The 18,463-nt window shown below is 51.8% G+C and overlaps 1 pseudogene; it reads right to left on the bottom strand.

The window, feature by feature from the left end:
- Positions 1 to 1,172: 1,172 nt before the first annotated feature.
- On the bottom strand, positions 1,173 to 16,956 carry LOC119065927 (60S ribosomal protein L26-like; annotated as a pseudogene).
- Positions 16,957 to 18,463: the final 1,507 nt, after the last annotated feature.

Raw genomic sequence — 18,463 nt, 5'->3', positions numbered from 1 at the left:
TCTACAAATTTAGGCATATAATATTGTTAAAGCTTCAAAATAAAACTGACAAGCCAAAATATTTAGAATTTATGTGACGAAAGACTAAAGCTAAAATGCATAAAGAATTCATTTAAATGTATTAGAATAACAGCAAGACCCTCACAAAGATGGAGAAAACACATGAACAGTTCTCACAATGGGAAATACAGTGAATGACCACATGATATCATAATAAAAATAGTTGCTTTTTGTTGCATCAGGCTCTAAGTTACAATCTTCAGAAGCATCATCTCAAATCCCTGTGCTAATCTGCTACAAGGTGGGTGTTATTGTCCTCATTTTATAGATGAATAAACTGAGGCCCAGGGGTATAACCAAAGCTTAGGGAGATTAAATTTGAGCGCAAGTCTGAGAAAGTAATTATCACTGCAGGTAACCATTCATTCACTTACTGTATTAAATAAGTATTCATTTTACTTCTCCTCTGTAGGCCCAGGCACTGTGCTAGGACTGACGACATAAAGAAGGACACGATGCGTCTCTTTCCTGCGGGACCCGGAGCCCGCGGGGAGACACAGACGGTGGCACATGGAAGACTGAGATGGCCCCAGGCTCAGAGAGCACAGAGGACAAGCACGGATGGGCCTGCAGCGTCACACTGAGGGAAGCGAGTCGGAAAGAAAGGACCGGAACTGTATGATTTCAGTCATATGTGGGATACCAAACAAAATGCAACAAATGAACAAACAAACAAAAAAACGAAGCAAATTCATAGCTACGGACAATAGGTTGGTGGTTATCAGAGAGGGAGGGGTGGGGGCAGGGTGAGGAGGGTAGAGAGGGTCAAACATATGGTGACGGAAGGAGACCAGACCTGGGGGGCTGGACACGCAATGGAGTATACTGATGGTGTGTTATGAAGGCGTATACCTGAGGCTTTTATAATATTACTAACCAAGGTTACCCAAATAAATTTAAAGGAAGGAAGAAAGGAAAGAAGGAAAGAGGAAGGAAGGAAGGAAGGAAGGAAGGAAGGAAGGAAGGAAGGAAGGAAGGAAGGAAGGAAGGAAGGAAGGAAGGAAGGAAGGAAGGAAGAAAGGAAAGACGCTGTCAGAGATTTCCGCTCACATTTGGGCTGCCTTTAGTTTTTTCAGTTTAACTTTTTAATGAAAGTTGTGTGTAAGATGACTTTATTCCTGCATCTTCTCTATTGCTCTCCCTTGTATTTGCCCTTTCCCTTTCCTAGTGGTTGAGATTTGCCTTTATGTTCAAGGATCTTTTTTCAGTCCTTGTCCAGCTTAGTCCAGTGACAACCACCTTGCCAGGGTGAATGCCCACACGAACAGTTGCACCATTAACTCCCTCCTGCTGCACTCATTCAGTGTAGATGACATATTTCTTCCTGTGAACCGGGACTACTTTGCCAGTGACTGCCCTTTGTCATGTCCTCACTCAAACTGAACTTCATCATCCCTTCAGTTGGGCACTGGTTGAACATTGTACTTCTGCCTTGGAGGAGAAACATCATTTTCCTGCAAAGGTGGGAAGGCACACTGAACCTTTAATGGTTCTTGCCCTGGTCAGAAGTCACAAAGGGATTGCACTTCACTTTGACCCCGGGTGCCCCTGCGATGGGCGCAGAAGGGAAGAGCTGGGCTGAATTGTAACCCTACCGTCCAACACGGATGCAGTGCCAATTTTGGAAAAAGCATTTTTGTCATCCATGGCCTTGGACCTAGTCATTCACACCTGGGATTTTCTCTTAATCAAACCATTCAACAGGAAAAAAAAAGAAATATGGTACTATAGGTGTAGTTAGCTAGTTAGCTAGCATTTAAAAAATAACAGGAAGCTGAGAGGAGGCAAGAGGTGTTTTTAGACATTCCTGGGACAAAAGCTTGGGACTGTGTGACTGATCGATGAAGACGGGCAGAGATAAAAGTTCCGCAGGGCTGATCAATCAAACGGCTCTGTGCCGGCAGCTCCTGAAGCCCTGGATGCCCCCACCCCACGCGCATGCCTAGGGCCCCTGCCTCTGACGCACAGACTTGCCTGCCCTGGTCCCAGCCGGGGTCTCCCTGACCAGCGTCACCCCGAGCCAGACTGTACTCACAGCCAAGATGGCGACCCAAGGGGACCGTGTGTTCATAGATTGTGGTAGACAAACACAATGAATATCATTCAGCCACTTAATGCAATTGAGGAAGGATATGTGAAAATATGGAAAAATGTTTCACCACAGGAACAGCCTAGATGACCATGAAAGGAAACATTTAATGGGCTGGGACAGAGCATCACAATGGAATGTTATAGTAGCTATATTGAAAAAAAAGGGTAATTATGAAGACCATGTAGGAACATGGAAAAAATGTTGGACATGGTGATAAGGCAAAATAGCTGCTACAGAATTATACATGTGAACAGACTATAGAAAAATTTTCTCTATTTCTCATTCCTATGATGTTACATAATTTTTATCATGAGAAAAGTGGAATGTACACAAATAGAAAGTGATATGCAAAATTTTATGAGCTATGAAGGGATGAGTGATTAAAACTTTAACTTTTATTAGCATTATCTCAGTGTTTTTTCAGTAAGATGAACAAAGCTTTTAAATGATAACAAATCTCAGAATGAAGAGAACGCTTCCAAACCAGCAGAGAAATAAGTATTTCTTGAGTGTCTTCAACATTGTTGTAGGTTCTCATGGTAAAGGACGAAGAAGTCAGACTGGCTGCCTGCTCCCCCCAGTTCCCAGGGTCTGTCCCCTCCCTGCGGTAGACCGCCTGCAGAGGTGGCGGTCCCCAGCTGCTCCCTCCCTGTGCACCCTCCCTGCCAGCAGACACGGAAACTATGTTACCTCCGCTTAAATCTCTGGCAACGGAGTGTGGTCACACAGTGTGATTTCTGGGATTGGGCATGAAGAATCTTCCTGCTTTGTGTTTTGTTTTTGTTTGTTTGTTTTTGTTTGCTTTTTGCCTTCATGGAAGCATGCTGCCATGTAAACAAACCCACTGTCCTGCTAGAGAAAGGCCATGTGAGGAGAGAGGGCTCGGCTCGGCCAGCCCCGGGCTGTTCCAGCTGCCCCAGCCGAGGTGCCAGACATGTGAGCGACGCTATCTTGGAGCCTCCAGTTCCGGTGGAGCTGTCCGGCCAAGACTATGTGGAGCAGAGACAAGCTGTCTACCCTGAGCCCTGCTGGAGCAGCAGAACTCTAAGCGAAGAGATGCTTATTGTTGTTTTCGAGTGCTCAGTTTGGGGGTATTTTGTTACATAGCAAGAGCTAACTGAAACAACTCTAATCTTCACTGGACAAAGACTCTAGGACCAGGGCTCAGTCCCCATCCCCCTCCTAGCACAGTGGCTGGCACTTCAGGAACGGTGGATGGATGGACTCGGGTGAGAAAGGAGAGAAGCAGAGCAAGAATGTTACAGCTACAGTTTATGGAGCACAATAGAAAGCCTTCCTACACACTGACTCGGCTCTTCCCTATCAGTACAGTTGGGGAACGTGGCACGGAGAGGATGACAAACTCAGCTAAGGTCCCTGCCGGTGGCACAGCTGGGTTTCAAACCCAGGCAGCCCAGAGCCCAGGCACCCTGCGCTCTTTACACACGTGCTCTCAGACCGACGTGCCTATGAAGATCAAGGAGTCTAGGTGCTGGCTCTTGACAAGCCCCTTCCTGCATAAGTATAGAGAGAAGCCAGGCAGCACCATCTCCAGGGGAGGCCTGTGGTTGAGGGATGCTCCTGATACTTCATCAGACCTCAGTTCCTAAGTGAGCAATTAAACTTAAAAAACTTTCCAAAGTCGGTTGTGGGAAGGAAGGCAAATGTGTGAGTCTTCACGGGCGCCGGCCCACTGGGTTTTGAGCCACACAGAGCACCGCGGCCCAGTGGAAAGAGCTGATTAACCGGGTTGTCTGTCTAGTGGACAGGACTGATTCTAATAAAGCCCACTTCCCAGAACCCTCTTAGCTTCTCCAAACAACTCCAAGTTAAGGCACCTTCCAGAATGTGCTGGCTTAAAGCACGTCAGGACTCCCAAAGGAACAGGCGTGAAAGGGAGCAAGGTGGTCTCACAAACACAGACCACAGCCAGCTGCAGCCTGCCAGACCTGGGCACATGCCCACCCGGATCACCACAGTCAGCCCAGGAGAGCTGGGTACAAGCAGCAGCCTCCTGCAATTCAAACCTGCTCAGGGAAGGCGGCCTGACCTGTAGTGACCTCTCTCAGGGAGCCACTCTCTCGCTCAAATCCTATTTGTTTGCATGCAAATAACCGCCTTTCCTGGACAAGGTGTCCTAGCAACTCACCGTTTTCAGGAACTGAGATGAACGACTCCCACTGCTGTTGTAACTTTTCTGGGTGGAAGGGGCCACAAGAAGTCAGGACACCTGGGTTCAAATCCAGGTTCTAATATTTCCGGGTAACGAGCCCATCTGTAGCAGAGGGGTAACGTTTATATCGCAACCGCAAGGGCCTGCCTTACAGCTTAAATGAAATAAAGTGGGGAAAAGATCCTGCACACATAGAGCCTCTGTGTCTTGTCTTTCACATCCTCCCTCTTAGGTGGTTCACTTGGCTCCTTGGGAAGCAAGTGAGAGATGGTGAAAGCTTTCACAAGAAAAGGAGAAAGGGGGGAAGGGGCCATACCCCTCCCACCCCTCCTAAGTGCTGCCGACTCAGAGGTCTGGTTATGGTCCAGTGAAGGACCAGGGGAAGCCAGTCTCTCAGAAACCACAGTTAATCTTGCTTAACTGTTAAAATCTTTTGTTTTTCTGATTTGGAAAAAGAAAAGTTAAACTTTAAACATATTCAAAGGAATACAAATTAAAACTAGGATACAATCTGATCTTCCTCTTGTTCTCTGATGCTCTTTCTTTATGTAGATTTGAGAAGTTCTCAGAAGAACTTTTAACATTTCTTGCAAGACAGGTTTACTGGCAACACATCTTTGCTCATCTGAGAAAGTCTGTTTCTCCTTCACTTTTGGGAGATCATTGCACAGAACACAGAAATCTAGGTTGGTGGTTTATTTCTCTCAACACTTCACACCCATTTCACCTGCATGGCTTCTGAGGAAAAGTCAGCCAGGTGTCATTCTTAACCTGTGTTTTTCTCTAAGTAAGGTGTTTTCCCCTCTGGCTTCTTTTAGGATTTTGTCTTTGATTTTCTGTAGTTTGAAAATGATACGCCTAGGTCTGGTATTTTTGGTCTTTTATCCTGTTTGGGGTTCTCTGAGCGGTTTGGGGTCTGACATTAATTTGGGGAAGTTCTCCACATTGCTATTTTGGCCATTTCTTCCATTTCTTTCTCTCTTTCTTCTCCTGGTGTTCCCATCACTCACGCCACAGCTTTCATAGTTGGCCCGCAGTCTCTGGGTAGTGGTTGTGTGTGTTTTTCAGCCTGTTTTCTCTTTGCTTCTCGATTGTGGGAGTTTCTACTGAGACAGCCTCAAGCTCAGGTTGTCTTTCCTCAACTGTGTCCAGACAACTCACAAGCCAAACAAAGGAGTTTTCTGCCTTTATCTCTTTCTTGGCCCTCACTTCCAGCTTCTGCTGCTCCGAGCCATCAGAAAGCTTGCTCTGTGTGTATGTCACTTATTTGTGCAAAGAACTTCCCTTCCCCATATCTCTCAGAAATATGACCGGAGACTCCTTACAGATAAACAAATAGGAACTTCAAAGGCCCTTCGCCCGCTTTCCCAGCCTGATCTCCCTCAGCCTCCTCGCCACGCCCCAGCCAGAACAGCTGTCTCTGATACTTCTCAGGGGCTTTTTTTTAGGTGTGCATGGTGGTGGTGGGGGGATTATTAACCAGAGTTCTGCACTTATCTCATGGGCATCGTTGCTGCTGCCAAACCCTGCCGCCCACCCTCTCTCCTCCTCCACTGGGCGTGAGCTCTTATACATGGGTTTCATAACCACTATCAGGCGAACTCAGGGGCCCCAGTGCAGTTGGGTGCTTTTGGAGGCGGGGTATTGGCAGCACAACAATTAGAGTCCCTCAACCCTCTGCCCTCGCATCTCCTGCTCCTCCCATTTATCTGCCAGATCCATCCCGAGCTAGGAATTAGGAAGTGACACTCCCTAGCTGTGTGTGCGTGTTATTCTCAGCCACCCTTTTCCATGCTGCCTACCCGCCCCCTTCCTATAGCTCCCACTGCCAAGGTTTCTGTCTGGAAGCTGTGGGCAGTGCAGATAATGGAGAGCCCTCGGTGAAAGGGGAGCAGTTAGGGCAGCTGGGAAGCGGAGGGGCCAGATGGGGGCCAACCTCCATCAGGACAACAGGAGTCTGGCTTCTGGAAACACCTGCCTCAGGCTGCCTTTGAGGCCTCCCTGAAAGGGGTCTGGCTCACCTGCTATTGTTGGAGTTAAGCCAGACAGCAAGGGCTGCTTCTCCAGCCCCACCGGCCCCACCGCCCATGTTCCTAGCTCCACAGCAAAAGTGACAGGAGACCCCAGCTCCCCCGCACCCCACAGCCCAGAGCCCTTCATGGTGCCTGAAAACAGCCCTTAGAGGGGGCCCCCTGACACGTGCAGAGCCCCTGGAGCACGCCACACCCTGGGCCAGGCTCTGAGCAGCCCACCTACTCTGGCTGCTCACAGGCGGAAATGGGGCCACAGAGAAGTTTAGTCATTTGGGCGCCAAACCCTGGATGTAAGTCACGGGCGGTAGTTTGGAAACAGCACCTTCTCTTTCTGATAAGTAGGTTTGATTGATCTAGAGTAGACTCACAGCGAGGAGTAAACACTGATTCCCAGAGTACATTTCTGCCGTCCCTTTCAGTTGCCCAATGGGGGTGGGGGAGAAGGGTGGAATGTGCCCTAAGGTCAAATTTGGAAATTTAATTTATATTAAAGACTTTGATAAGATCTGAAGTCAAGAAAATGGTCTAACCCAGGTGTATTCTTTTGCTGGGGTGGCAGGAACCAAGGCCCACACACGGGGTGGCTTAAACAACAGAATAAGTTTGAGGTCTTGCTGTTCTGGAGGCCAGAAGTCAGAGAGCGAAGCATCAGGGGTCTGCTCCTCTGTGGCTGGGTCGGGAGGAAGACAAGACGTGCTCCAGGCCTCTCCCTGGCAGTTGGTGTCTGTTGCCAGTCTTTGGTGTGCTTGGTCTGCAGAAGCATCGCTCCCATCTCTGCCTTCTTCCCATGGCTTCCTCCGTGTGTGCGTGTGAGTGTGTCCAAATGTCCTCTTTCTCTAAGCACACCCTTCATATTGGAGTCAGGGCCCGCCCTACTCTAGGATCGCCTCATTTTATATGATTGCCTCTGCAGCAACCCTATCTCCATATGGGGCCACGCTCTGAGCTACTGAGGGTAGAACCTCAACACACGCATTGGGGGTGGGGTGGGGGGCCACAGTTCAACCCGCAACACCAGGTTTTCCCACATTGAGTCTGGGCTTGTTCATTCTGGAAAGGAGTGGCTGGCATATCTCGGGGAACCAGAACACACACTCCCAGGAAAAACCAGGCCCTGCCTTTGAACCTTCCTTCCCCAAATTCAGTGTCGCCGGAGTCTCTGCTGCCCCCCACCTCCCACCCCTAGCCACTTACCAGGCTGCAGCCCCGACGGGAACAGTTTGAGGCCCCCAGGGATCAGGGAGGGGCAGCCCAAACCCCAGCTCGGGGGAGAACCAGGACCACTCAGCACAGGCCTGTTTCTCATCCCAGCGCTGGACGCTGGCAGGAGGCAGTACTTAGAGCACCAACCCCCACCCGAGGAAAGAAAGATCAATTCTCTCTTGATATTCAGCAGCCCCTGGGCATTCACACTTGACAGAGTTCAAGGGGAACCGAAGTGCGTAGACGTGTACAGATGTGTCAAGGTATGGGACATGAATTTGACACGGCCGCTGTGACTGGTCTGGGAGCCACTGAGCAGTGAGCGGGCCTAGCTGAGAGTGCCCCAGTCTGAACATCTCCGCAGGGCCTCCTGCCCTCCGCCCGCACGCTCCACGGATGGGATCAAAGCTTCCCTGGGGAAGAACGGCCCGTTGGAAATCTGGATTCTGTGTATCCCAAGAAACAGAGCGGGAATAAAAAGCTTTTTATTCAGACTGTCTGCCCAGCTGTCCCTCAACTGGTCACCAAAGTTGGCACGAGCATCTTCTTAGATATCGCTGACACAAAAGGTTACTTTGAAGGACGCTAGAAGGGAGGCATTGAGATGAGCCCAAAGCATCCTCCGGGCCAGACAGGGAGGGCACCTCTGGTTTGGAAGATGAAAGTCTAGGAGAGACCATGCTTGACAGTTAAAAGCTCAAGGACATCTTAAAGGAGAACATTTTGGAGTACTTGAAGAAACACATATTTCCCTGAAACTTAGAAAATGCAGAAGGACAAATAAAAGACAGTACTGCTTTTAGAATAGGTGGTGAACGCAGAATTTATTAGCCGAAGGTACACTGCAGGCTGATAACGATATAAATAGGTCTGAAGAGTTTAAGTCATTGACTCAGTCCTGGAATATGGATTTAGCTGAGTGAGGTGTAGCTGGGATTCAAAATGCCAGGGGGAGCGACTCCAAGATTGCACATGCCGGCTATGAGCCCAGGGCAAAGCCGTAATATTTACAAACATGGTTCTGATTTTAAAAGATCCTTTTACTCGCTTTGTTCTTCTTTATACTAGTAACCAACTTAGCGTAATACCAGGCAAACAGGTTCACAGGCTTAAGAACCAAAAGGTGAGTTATTTCCTGCTTCTGCTCCTGGGGGTAAGTTTAGATGAATTAACTAAGTTTAGATTGAACTTCACGCTGTCCAAGAAGGCTAATATCATCAAACTAGATTTTTATAAATCAGCGAGATAATTTATGTAAAGCGCTTGTAGATGTGCAATAAAATTAGCTTCTTTCCCTTGTCCCCTCCTCAGGATTCTAGAGTAGAAAGTAGCTTTTCTTGAGGCGGGACAGACAGAACACAGATGCTGGCTAGATGGAGTGATAGAGAAAGTCCATCTAAATTTACGCCTCTGTCCCACTTTCCTGCTTCTCAGTTCCCGGATCGCACTCCCTGCATAACAGGACTTCTCAGGGACCGGAGGCCAGGCAGCCCTCCTTGCAGCTTCTGTCTTTTGGGGAGACCTGGACCTACGACTGCGTTCCACGTGAACAAAGGGCCTGAGCAAATCCACGACTGTACAGAAGAAACTTAGAAACAAATAGCGACCATCTCCTCTCCTCTCTCCGCTTCCCTTGCCATCACACACGGCCCTTGAGAGAAGCAGTCTTCTTTGGGGTTTGTATGTGCTTCTTCCAGGAGGCAGTGGGGCACGAGGGAGACTCACAGCCCCGTGAGAAGGAATGCAAGTTAACACCTGAAAAGCTGCCTTTCCCTCAAATGTTTCAGAACCTTTCCCAGGGAACAGAGTCAATGACACCATAACCATGAACAGTGACAGCTAGTTATTAGACTTATGGTGATCACGTCATAAGGCACGTGAATGTCTAATCACTCGGGTGTATACTTGATATTAACATAATATTGTATGTCAACTGTAATTGAAGAAAATTTTTTTTCTGAGGCAGGGAGAAAGCCTGGGGCAAGGAAGATGCCAAGGCCTTCCTTCACCCATCAGGAGACAGTGCTGGGTGGATGCGAGAAGGGGAAAAAGAAAGAAGAAAGCGGGGCGGGGGGCCAGGGAGAGGGAACTGATTCCTCAGGACTCGAGGGGGCAGGGGAGACACGGAGAGCAGCGTGGACGCGGAGAGCAGCGGCCTCAGTCCCTGGCCGCGGGCTTGCTCAACCCCAGGTCCAAGGCCGAACATCTGGCTGCAGACAAATCGTGTTCACGACAGGAAAAGCGCAGGACGAACAGGGCTTCCTTGGGATTCTGCCCAGGAGGACAGCTGCCTGTTCCCCACTGTGTGTGCTGCCCCCAGAGGGAACCAGGTGGGGCCCCCTAATCCTTCCTCTGCCCCGCCCCTGCCACGGGGGGGGGGGTGTCAAAGCAGTTCTATTCCTTAACTTCACCAGGAACAGCTGCCCAAAGGCCCCTCTATCAGGTGACCATTTGAATGAAAAAGAGGGAAAAGGAAGAAGAGGGAGTGGAGGCTGCCTGCCTGACGGCTCCTTCCGGCACCCGCACTTGGAGAGCTGGGTCCCTCTTGCTGTTCTACATGCCCTAAGGAACCGCGTTTCTTTGTCCTCGGCCAGTGACTGACCCTTCTCAGGCCAAGTCCCCAGCACCCCCAGCAAGACGAGAGCTGCCACTGTGACCAACGTGTCCAGTTTGCCAGGGACTGTCCTGTTTTGAGCACCCAAAGTCACACAACCCAGAAGTCTCTTCAATTCAGGGTCCCCCCTACAGCTTCCTCAGGGCCCCTGTAGCTTTGGGGTTTCTCAGTGGGCTCCCCCCGGCTCCAAGGGACAGCCGGCTCTCCCGCTGATTCACTTCCCATCACCCAGGCTCCTCCCCTTTCCAGAGAGCTCCTTGGGGACTCATGGGGCTTCCTCCCAGCCCCTCTCTGTCATACTGGCCTGAGGGCTTTCAAAGAAGCTGTTCCAGACCAGACCCATATATTATTACCTCACCTGATCCTCCGGCCATCCTGCCAAGGTTAGGAAATGAGGACGATGAGCAGCAAACAAGTGAGGAATCTGAATGTAAACCCAGGTCCGGCAAACTCCGGAGCCTATTGTGGAAAGTAAGTGACAAAAAACGGTGTGTGGGCTTGGTGGGGGAGGTCGGGGGGGTGGTGCTGGGAGGGCATTCATTAGACAGTAGGAAAGCAAGGCCTGAGAATCTGCCTCGGCCACTCCTCTCCACCCCAGAGAGTCAGGATGAGCTGTAGAGGGGGCAAAGGCATTTTTGAAAAGCTCTCCAGGTGGTCCTGACATGTCCCCAACCCGCCACCTCTGGGGGACCACAGGAAAGACCTGGCTCTTGAAAACGGAAGGTCAGGGAAGAGATCATATCGAGCTTCTACAGATGCATTTGAATCTCGAGATCCATCGGTCTCCCAGGAGCAGGGCTCCAGCAACCTCAGGGTCACGACTCCACATTTCATGTCCTTGTTTTCCAGGAGGGATTCGGCTGAGACAGCTGAGTGCGGCCTTTTCAGAAACACCACGCTGAGCTCTCCACTGGGTACAGCTGGATGGGGGTCACCCTGAAAAAAAGACCAAGTCCAAGGCCCATTAAGACATCCCTGTGAACCTTTATATATAAGTCAGAGGAAAGGCCTCAGTACCCCCCGTGAAAGCACATTTTTCTCACTGTCCTTGTGGCAGTATCAATGCTTGACCAACATGGAAGCTTTTAGGAAGCTTGGAACATACTTCCCACCAGCGAAGGTTAAGGGCATCCCTGGATGGGCCAGGACCTCAGGTCAAAATTTCCCAAGCATATCTCTTAAACTCTTGTAGCTGCAAAATGAACACATCTCAAGTCCTTGCTAGAAGTTCAGGGAAATGTTTCTTTGATGTTTCATTTCTCTGAGTTGTAAAATGGAGAAGTCTCTAGTCTTTTCTATAATTCCAAGAAAATATTCCCTTAGATCACTCGGAAAAGAAAAGGCAGTGTCCTGAGGGCTTGCGTTGCCCCTGAAACACACCACCACCAACCCTCACCACCCATTAGTGCCCACTGGTCAGCTCTGTCCTCCAGACCCCAGGCCCTTACCTCAGTGAATGAACAGGGCCAAGCACTCACCTGCCAGGGCCCTTCCCATGGACCATAAATGTGTGTCTTGACGTTTATTCTCTTATTTAGATATCTGATCCCTCAGGTCATGTGGTCAGCACTCAATCACAGTGATTTACTATTGTACTTAACATTATTTCACATAACATTCATCATAACCCTGAGATGGGCGTCTCTTCACACAACAGGTGAGGCTTCCAAAGGTTCATTGACTCTCCCAGGGTCACGCCACGAGAAAGTGACACTGCAGGATCTCCTGCCTCTGAGCCAGCGCTCCTTCCCCATGACCCTTGATTTCACAGGTGAGCAAATTTCCTCACACCTTGGGTGCCTGCTGACTAAAGTGCCAGGGACACAAAGAATTACAGGACACCACCTGGGTACAAAAGGGACCCGTAAAGGGATTGTCTAATCTCTGAGTAACAGCAAGTGTGGAGGTGTGTTCTGTTGCTGGGAGGGGCAGCACAAAAGAGCCAATGACCCTTGAATAGGTCCTAAAGGGTGACAGGGATCTCCAAGCAGCCAGGGAAGCAGAGGGGCCAGTCCCTGACCGAGGGCAGGTTGCTGTGCCTGGAGACAAGGTGGGTGGAGGTGTGGTGTAGTTACTGATGGAAAGGAAGGGACTCCTTGCCTCAATCACCCACCCTCCCACGGGTATCTGGCCCTCCCTGACTTTAGGAAAGGGTTTTGCCAAAGTAGCTATGAGTAGCACAAGACTGGGGCCCAGGGGCAGAGGTTTAGGGTAGAATAAGGAGGGCTGAATTTTCCAGCTTCTCACAATATGTGACTTGGCCCCAGGCAGAGTGGAAGTGTTAGACGTCCTGGGGCCCCTCCCACCTCTCTGAGGCCCCTCCCACCTCTGGTCACAGGGCGAGTCTACAGACAGTCGAGATATGTCACTGGGACCGTAGCCCCGAACAGCACCCACTGTGCACAGTAACTAGGAAGAGTCTGCACGGGTGGCTGGAAGGGGGGACAACGTGAAGAGACCTAACCCTCTGCCCATCTCTGGGGACCTCCACCAAGCTCCAAGAGCGCAACGACGCCTCTTGGTGCCGCCCCCACCTTCAGCCCCACGGATATGCCATCGGATGAGAACGGCCCTGGCAGAGAAGCAGAGACAAAGCAGCGCTGTGCACTTGCCCACCTGAAGGTGGAAAGGTTCAGCCGAGCATTTGGAGCTGTGCCATTGGTGGGGTCAGACAGGTTCCCAAGGTTCCTGGCCCGGCAGGGAAATTTCAGAGGTTGGGAGCTCACTGCTTTCCTGTCCCCGCCCCCTCCCCGTTTCCCTCCTGTCACTTCCTAGAAAAGCACCGCACAGGAGGCTTCACCCACGGCAGCCCAGTGCTCTGCTCTTTGTAGGTAGACACCTGTGATCTAGAATGTTCCTCCAATGGCAAGTCCTAGGTTCAGAACCTGAAGGTGGTGCAGGTTGACACTTTCAACCTCTTCATTTGTTTAAACGCACCTCAGGCTGCCTCCGCTGCTGGCCGTCCAGCTCACCGTGGACAGTTAGAAGCCTCTCCGGGTGAACAGCTGTGTTCACAGGAGCAGTGATACAAGAGTCTGTTTGACCAACTTGCTCTCTGGCACTAATATGTCATTCATGGTTCCTACCCCTGCTGGACTATGAATGAGCATGAATCAGACAGGAGAGGAGGTTTCCAGGGAGCCCTCCTTTATTCCCCCAAAGTAAAAGCACCCCCCAAGGCTGCCTTCTCAGGTGTCCATCCTTCCTGCCTGACTGAGATGGGAAAACCCGGACATGGAAGGAAGCTTGAAATCCTACTCCTGTTGGGGTCCAAAGAGCCCAGCATCCCAGACCCTCAGGCACAGAGCCCATTTTCCAAGTGACACGTGAACCTGCAACTTAAGGGAAAAAAATTGCATGAGTCACTGGGCTTTGAGGGAGGGGAAGGTAGAGATCGCTCCACTCCTCCCTCCCACTCCTGGTTCCCAAGGGCTAAACTGGTCCTCTCTGCAAAGCAGGATTTTCTTGGTGGTGCCTGAGCCCCAGTCCCCTTTCGGGCTGGCCCCGAGAGCACTCGGCAAACCAGATGGGCTCGCCCTGTTTGCAGTGGAGCCACGCCAAGGGGGATTTGCTCGGTGGGGCTGGGATGTGACAAGTGCACCAGGAGCCTCTTCAGCCAGAGGGTGGGATCTCTGGTCCGCTGGGGCTCTGGTTCCCAGGGGCCAAGGAAGCTTCCGCCACCCTCCGTCTCAGAGCTGCCTTCTACCGCCTCTCTCCCCAGGCATCTCAGCTCGGCCCTGCCTGCGGTTTATGGCTCTGTGAACCCAGCTGCCCTTCCTCCCTCCTGGGCTCTCAGCAAAGGCCCAGAGGGCACAGAGACACTTTGAACTTGTACAGAATTGGTTTCAAGGCTGGTTCCTCTTCCTGCTGTTCTGTGCTCTCCAGAAATCTGGCCATTATTTGAAGGATTTGAACACAGATCTACCTGCAGAGCCTGCAGCCACAGAAAGGGGACTTGGGGACTAGTCATAGAACACTGTACTTGGAATGTCTGTGTGTTCTTTTCATGGATAGAAAAAGACACAGGGTGACTGGGACCAGCATCTTTCCTGTGCAGTGGAGGCCAGCGAAGTCCATGCCTTGTCCCAGGTCACACAGTGGCTTCCTGGCTGGACCAAAGCTGGTCCAAGTCTGTTGATTCCCAGCCACCCTTGATGCACGTATTTTCTCGTATGAGCTTGCCCTCTCATATTTTCTGTATGATGGTGACAAGTGTCTAAAAGCCTTCTATATTTCCATGACTATGTCCAGTCTCTTCTCTGCCCTCACCTCCACCACTCCCCTGTGTCCGAGTGGGTACTGAGCGGGACTTCAGCACAAGTCCAGAGCCCTCTCCGCAGCTAGGGACCAAGTGTTTAAGGAGAAACCTCAAACCAGAGACACCCAGGTGAATAATAGGGCTTATCCTTAGCAGACCCTTACGTGAAGTGGGCCAGGTGGGTTGCGCGCTGGACAAACAGAGAGGAGAGCTGTGTGAATCATCCTCTCGGCTCCAGCTTCGGCACCAGAGAGGTGACCTCACCCACTGCAAGGCAGGAGGAGCTCCGGGGTGACTCACCTGCTGGAGAGCTCGGAGCGGCTGCACGTTCTCCCGGAATGTGCGAGAGGCAGTGTGCAGGGAGCAGAGGTGGCGATGGGACGGTCCTCGGATTGGGGCCCCCTGCAGATAGATAACGCACCCCTGTTCGGCCCGTGTGTATGTGCGGAGAGAAAGGGGCTGGGAGAGCCACGTGTCCCAGGGAGTGCTTCGAGCAGCGGGCACTCCTGATGCAGGGGGTGGCTTGGGGGCTGGTAATCAGGGGGAAGTCGTCCTATTCTGCCTGGGCTACAGGCAGAATGAGCAACATCTGGCCAAGCCACAGCAAAATAGCTGGGCTCAAAGATGCTGAATAGGGTCTAGGCTCTAAATGTGTAGACCCCTGAGGAATGAGGTCAAAAGTTTCACGGACCAGTGGGGTCAAATAACTCCCTGGGTTCCATGGACACAAGTTGCCCCTCCAACGCCAGGGAAAAAAACGCCTCCTTTTTTTACATCCACTTTCCCAGGTCTTCACTCCTGGGAAACCCGGGCCGACAATGAACACATTTCTGAGTGACCCGGTCCTCTCCTAGTGCAAACATGGCACCGACGACACGTGAAGTGGCATCGCCTCCCACAACGTGGGCTGCACCGAGTCCCCAGGGAGTGCTCGCTAGGATGGGCCCCCTCCTGACACTCCCTGAGGCCTCCCCACGTCCCAGGCAGGGTAGGAGGGGAGAGAAGAGGTGGCGGAGGGCGGACAGGAGTGGGTCAGCACAGCGGTCCCAGGCTGAAATTCTCTCTTTAAAAAAATTGGCTGAATTATTATTTTAAAAACTTATTAAAGAGAAAGCTCCCTGGTGACTTGGACACCTCCCTAGGAGGAGGTCCAATGCTACGTGTCACTCTAACTAAGCTGGGCTGAAACTTGTCCCCAGGTCTTGTTTCCACGGAGAGCGAAGGAGCTTGGACCTCCTTCAAGGCGGGCATGAAGCTGCGGGGGGCTAAGGAAGGAAAGCGGGTGTTGCTGGCACTGAAATGACAATGACGTTAGAGGCCAGCTCTGGACACCATTTCTAAGCACAGGGAGCTCATTTCTGCCAGGAAGCTGGATCCAGCCCTGGGTCTCCCCGGAGGGACAGGGTCGTGCTGACAACAGGGTTCAGGGCATCGCCCTCTGCCGCAGCAGCTGCTGGAGGCTGGAGGGCCACGGGTGTTCAGGACAGCAGAGCTCTCCACCTCGGCCGCCTGGCGTGGGGTCTGAGGTCAGGGACAAAGGAAAGTCAAAGAAAACAAAGCACCTGGTCTGTTGGGGTGGCGGAAGGGAGGCAATGGGAGGAGGACAATAAAGACCTGAAGGCACAAGTAACCCCCAAACACTTTCCCAGAGAGCAGCCGAGCCTGAAAGTCCAGTTCCCAGTCTGGTAAATGGGTGGAGGGGAGACAAAAACTTCTCCTCAGCAGAGCCAGCAGCCAACGTTGAAGTAAAGCAGAAAGATATTCTCCCTCAGGTCACGAGGCGTCCTTGGGGTGGCGTGGTCAAGACGGTCCCACTGACTTCAAGCCTGCGCGTTAGGTTTTAGTTTCAGGAGAAAGGAAAGGAAAGGTTCCCTGCTGTGGCCCACGAGCAGAGATGACAGAGAGAAGGCACCCTGCCCCGGGCTGTGCCCACGTTTTGTCCCCGCTGAGAAAGGGACAGGCTTTCCTAGGATCTGAGAGGGACAGGGACGGGTCCTGCCCCTCCCGGGCAAGGCTGAGGTTCTCCCAGGGGCCTCCCTGCTCTGGAAAACAACCCTGTCAATGGTTGTTTGCTTTCCGAGGCCAGGCCCCTGTTTTGGAGGAGGGGTGTCTCCCTGGTTCAAGGGCTCTTTTTGCATGACCCCAGGGACACCGCACCCACGGGCTTCCAGATGCCTCATCTGGGCTTTGGGGTGGTGGGGCCATGTCTTTACGCACATTCACAAAAACGTGCACCCTTCCCGAGGCGCGCTGCTCCTGCTGCCCACCCTGCCAACAGTCCCTGTGGCCCCTCCGACCCCTCTGGTCTCCCCCACATCCCCTCCCCACTGCAGCTTCTCCTCCTGGCTCTGCAGGCACAGCTTACCCTCCTCCCAGCCTTGAACCTCATGCTCCAGAAAGACACTCACTGACCGCACACACCCTGTTGTTCTGACTTGGGCCTTTGCACAGGGTGCCCTGCTCAGGCGCCCTCCCCCCACTGCTTTCTCGGCAAAATTCGACCCCCACCATAGCCTCCTCCATGCCGCTAGAGTTACCCACCCTCTCTCCTCAGCCCCCAGTGCCCTGGGTGGTTACTTCTCCCTTTGTTATTTTTAAACTCATCTCTCTGCATTACGATGACCTTTTCATGTCCTGCCCCTACTGGAGAGCAACGCTGCGGGTTCCTCTAGGCCAGGCCCTAACGTGGGGTCGGGGTCGGGCACACAGAGGTGCTCCATGAAAGGGAAAGGAATGGAGGTAAGAAAGGACAGGAAGGTACCGCGTTAGATGCTGAACTTGACGTCAAAAGCTTTTCTAAGGCAAATGTTTCTAAGATCAGGGCGGGGTCTAGAATAAGGCAAGGGAGACCCGGAAACTCAGGTTGTGCCCCGCAGGACAGGGCCTGAGGGTTAGGTCTCCTAGAATCATGTGCCCACCGCGCCGCTCCTCCCTCTCCCTGCTCCTGGCCCTGCTCCTGGCCCTGCCGAGCTTCATTCGTTTCCCCCCAGACCAAGTTCACTCACTGGCTGACAAATCCAATGGCTGTTTACTGGGCGTCTACTGACTCAGCCCTGTCTCAGGCACTCGGCATAGTACCACCACCAGGGAGAGGTGCGCCGTGGCGGCCCTTGCAGGACTTGCAGGCTAGGAGGGCAGGAGACATCAACCAGTAAATCAAATCACATTGAATCAGAAACCACTGCAAGGCCGAAGGAAGGGGAGACGTAGCTCTCAGACTCAGTGCTAATCAATGAAAGATGTGTTTCCCCCGGAGGGAGCCATCTATGGCCAGCGCCAGGCAGCCCAGCCAAGCAGCATTCCTGCTCACAGGCCCTCCTCCAGGCCTGGCCTCCCCAGCGCCGTGTTGTAGCTGCCTCATCTGTCCCCACCCCCACAGCACCTAGTGACGGTGGCCATACGTAGACTGCATGTGTCTCTGTGGTTCTCAAGGGGATGCGTGTGGAAGTGTCCACGGTGGTGCCCTGCGTGGTAATGTGCATGGATAACCTAGGTGTCCAACAGTAGGGGAATGCATACGAGCACTGTGGTGCACATACACGCTCAGGAATTGTTGTGCATGGGTAAAATTAACAAGCTAGATGCACACGTAGCAACGTGAAAAGGCCGTAAAATAGTGACGAGACAGAATGAGATTCACGGAACGCCATCACTTATGTAAATTAAAAACACACTCCAAAAAAATCTGCTTTAAAATAATGCTACGTATTTTAAAAGGATATATTTCTATATAGACACACACAGATCTCGAGCAGTTATCAAATACATCACAGTGGGAGCCTACTTAGGAGAGAGGGAAGGGAAATGGAGATTAGAGATGGGGGGAGGGGTAAAATAATACCCAGCATGAAAGGCTTTATGCAGACTAATGAGAACTGTGTGCGAAGAACTGGGTACGGTCAGCCTTATTGCCCGCCCCTGTGGTCCAACGCAGAACAAAACAGCACAAAACCAACCAACTGACCAAGAACAACCCTGGCTGAGGATGCATCATGGGGGCACGGTGATGCATTCCCTTGTTTCAGGGGCC

This window comes from Artibeus jamaicensis, unplaced genomic scaffold (assembly GCF_021234435.1).
Source record: "Artibeus jamaicensis isolate MK-2021 breed Jamaican fruit bat unplaced genomic scaffold, CSHL_Jam_final scaffold_537, whole genome shotgun sequence".
In the NCBI taxonomy this organism is placed as follows: Eukaryota; Metazoa; Chordata; class Mammalia; order Chiroptera; family Phyllostomidae; genus Artibeus; species Artibeus jamaicensis.
The sequence above is the reverse complement of the archived record's forward strand: the minus strand, read 5'-3'. Positions and strand labels throughout refer to the sequence as shown.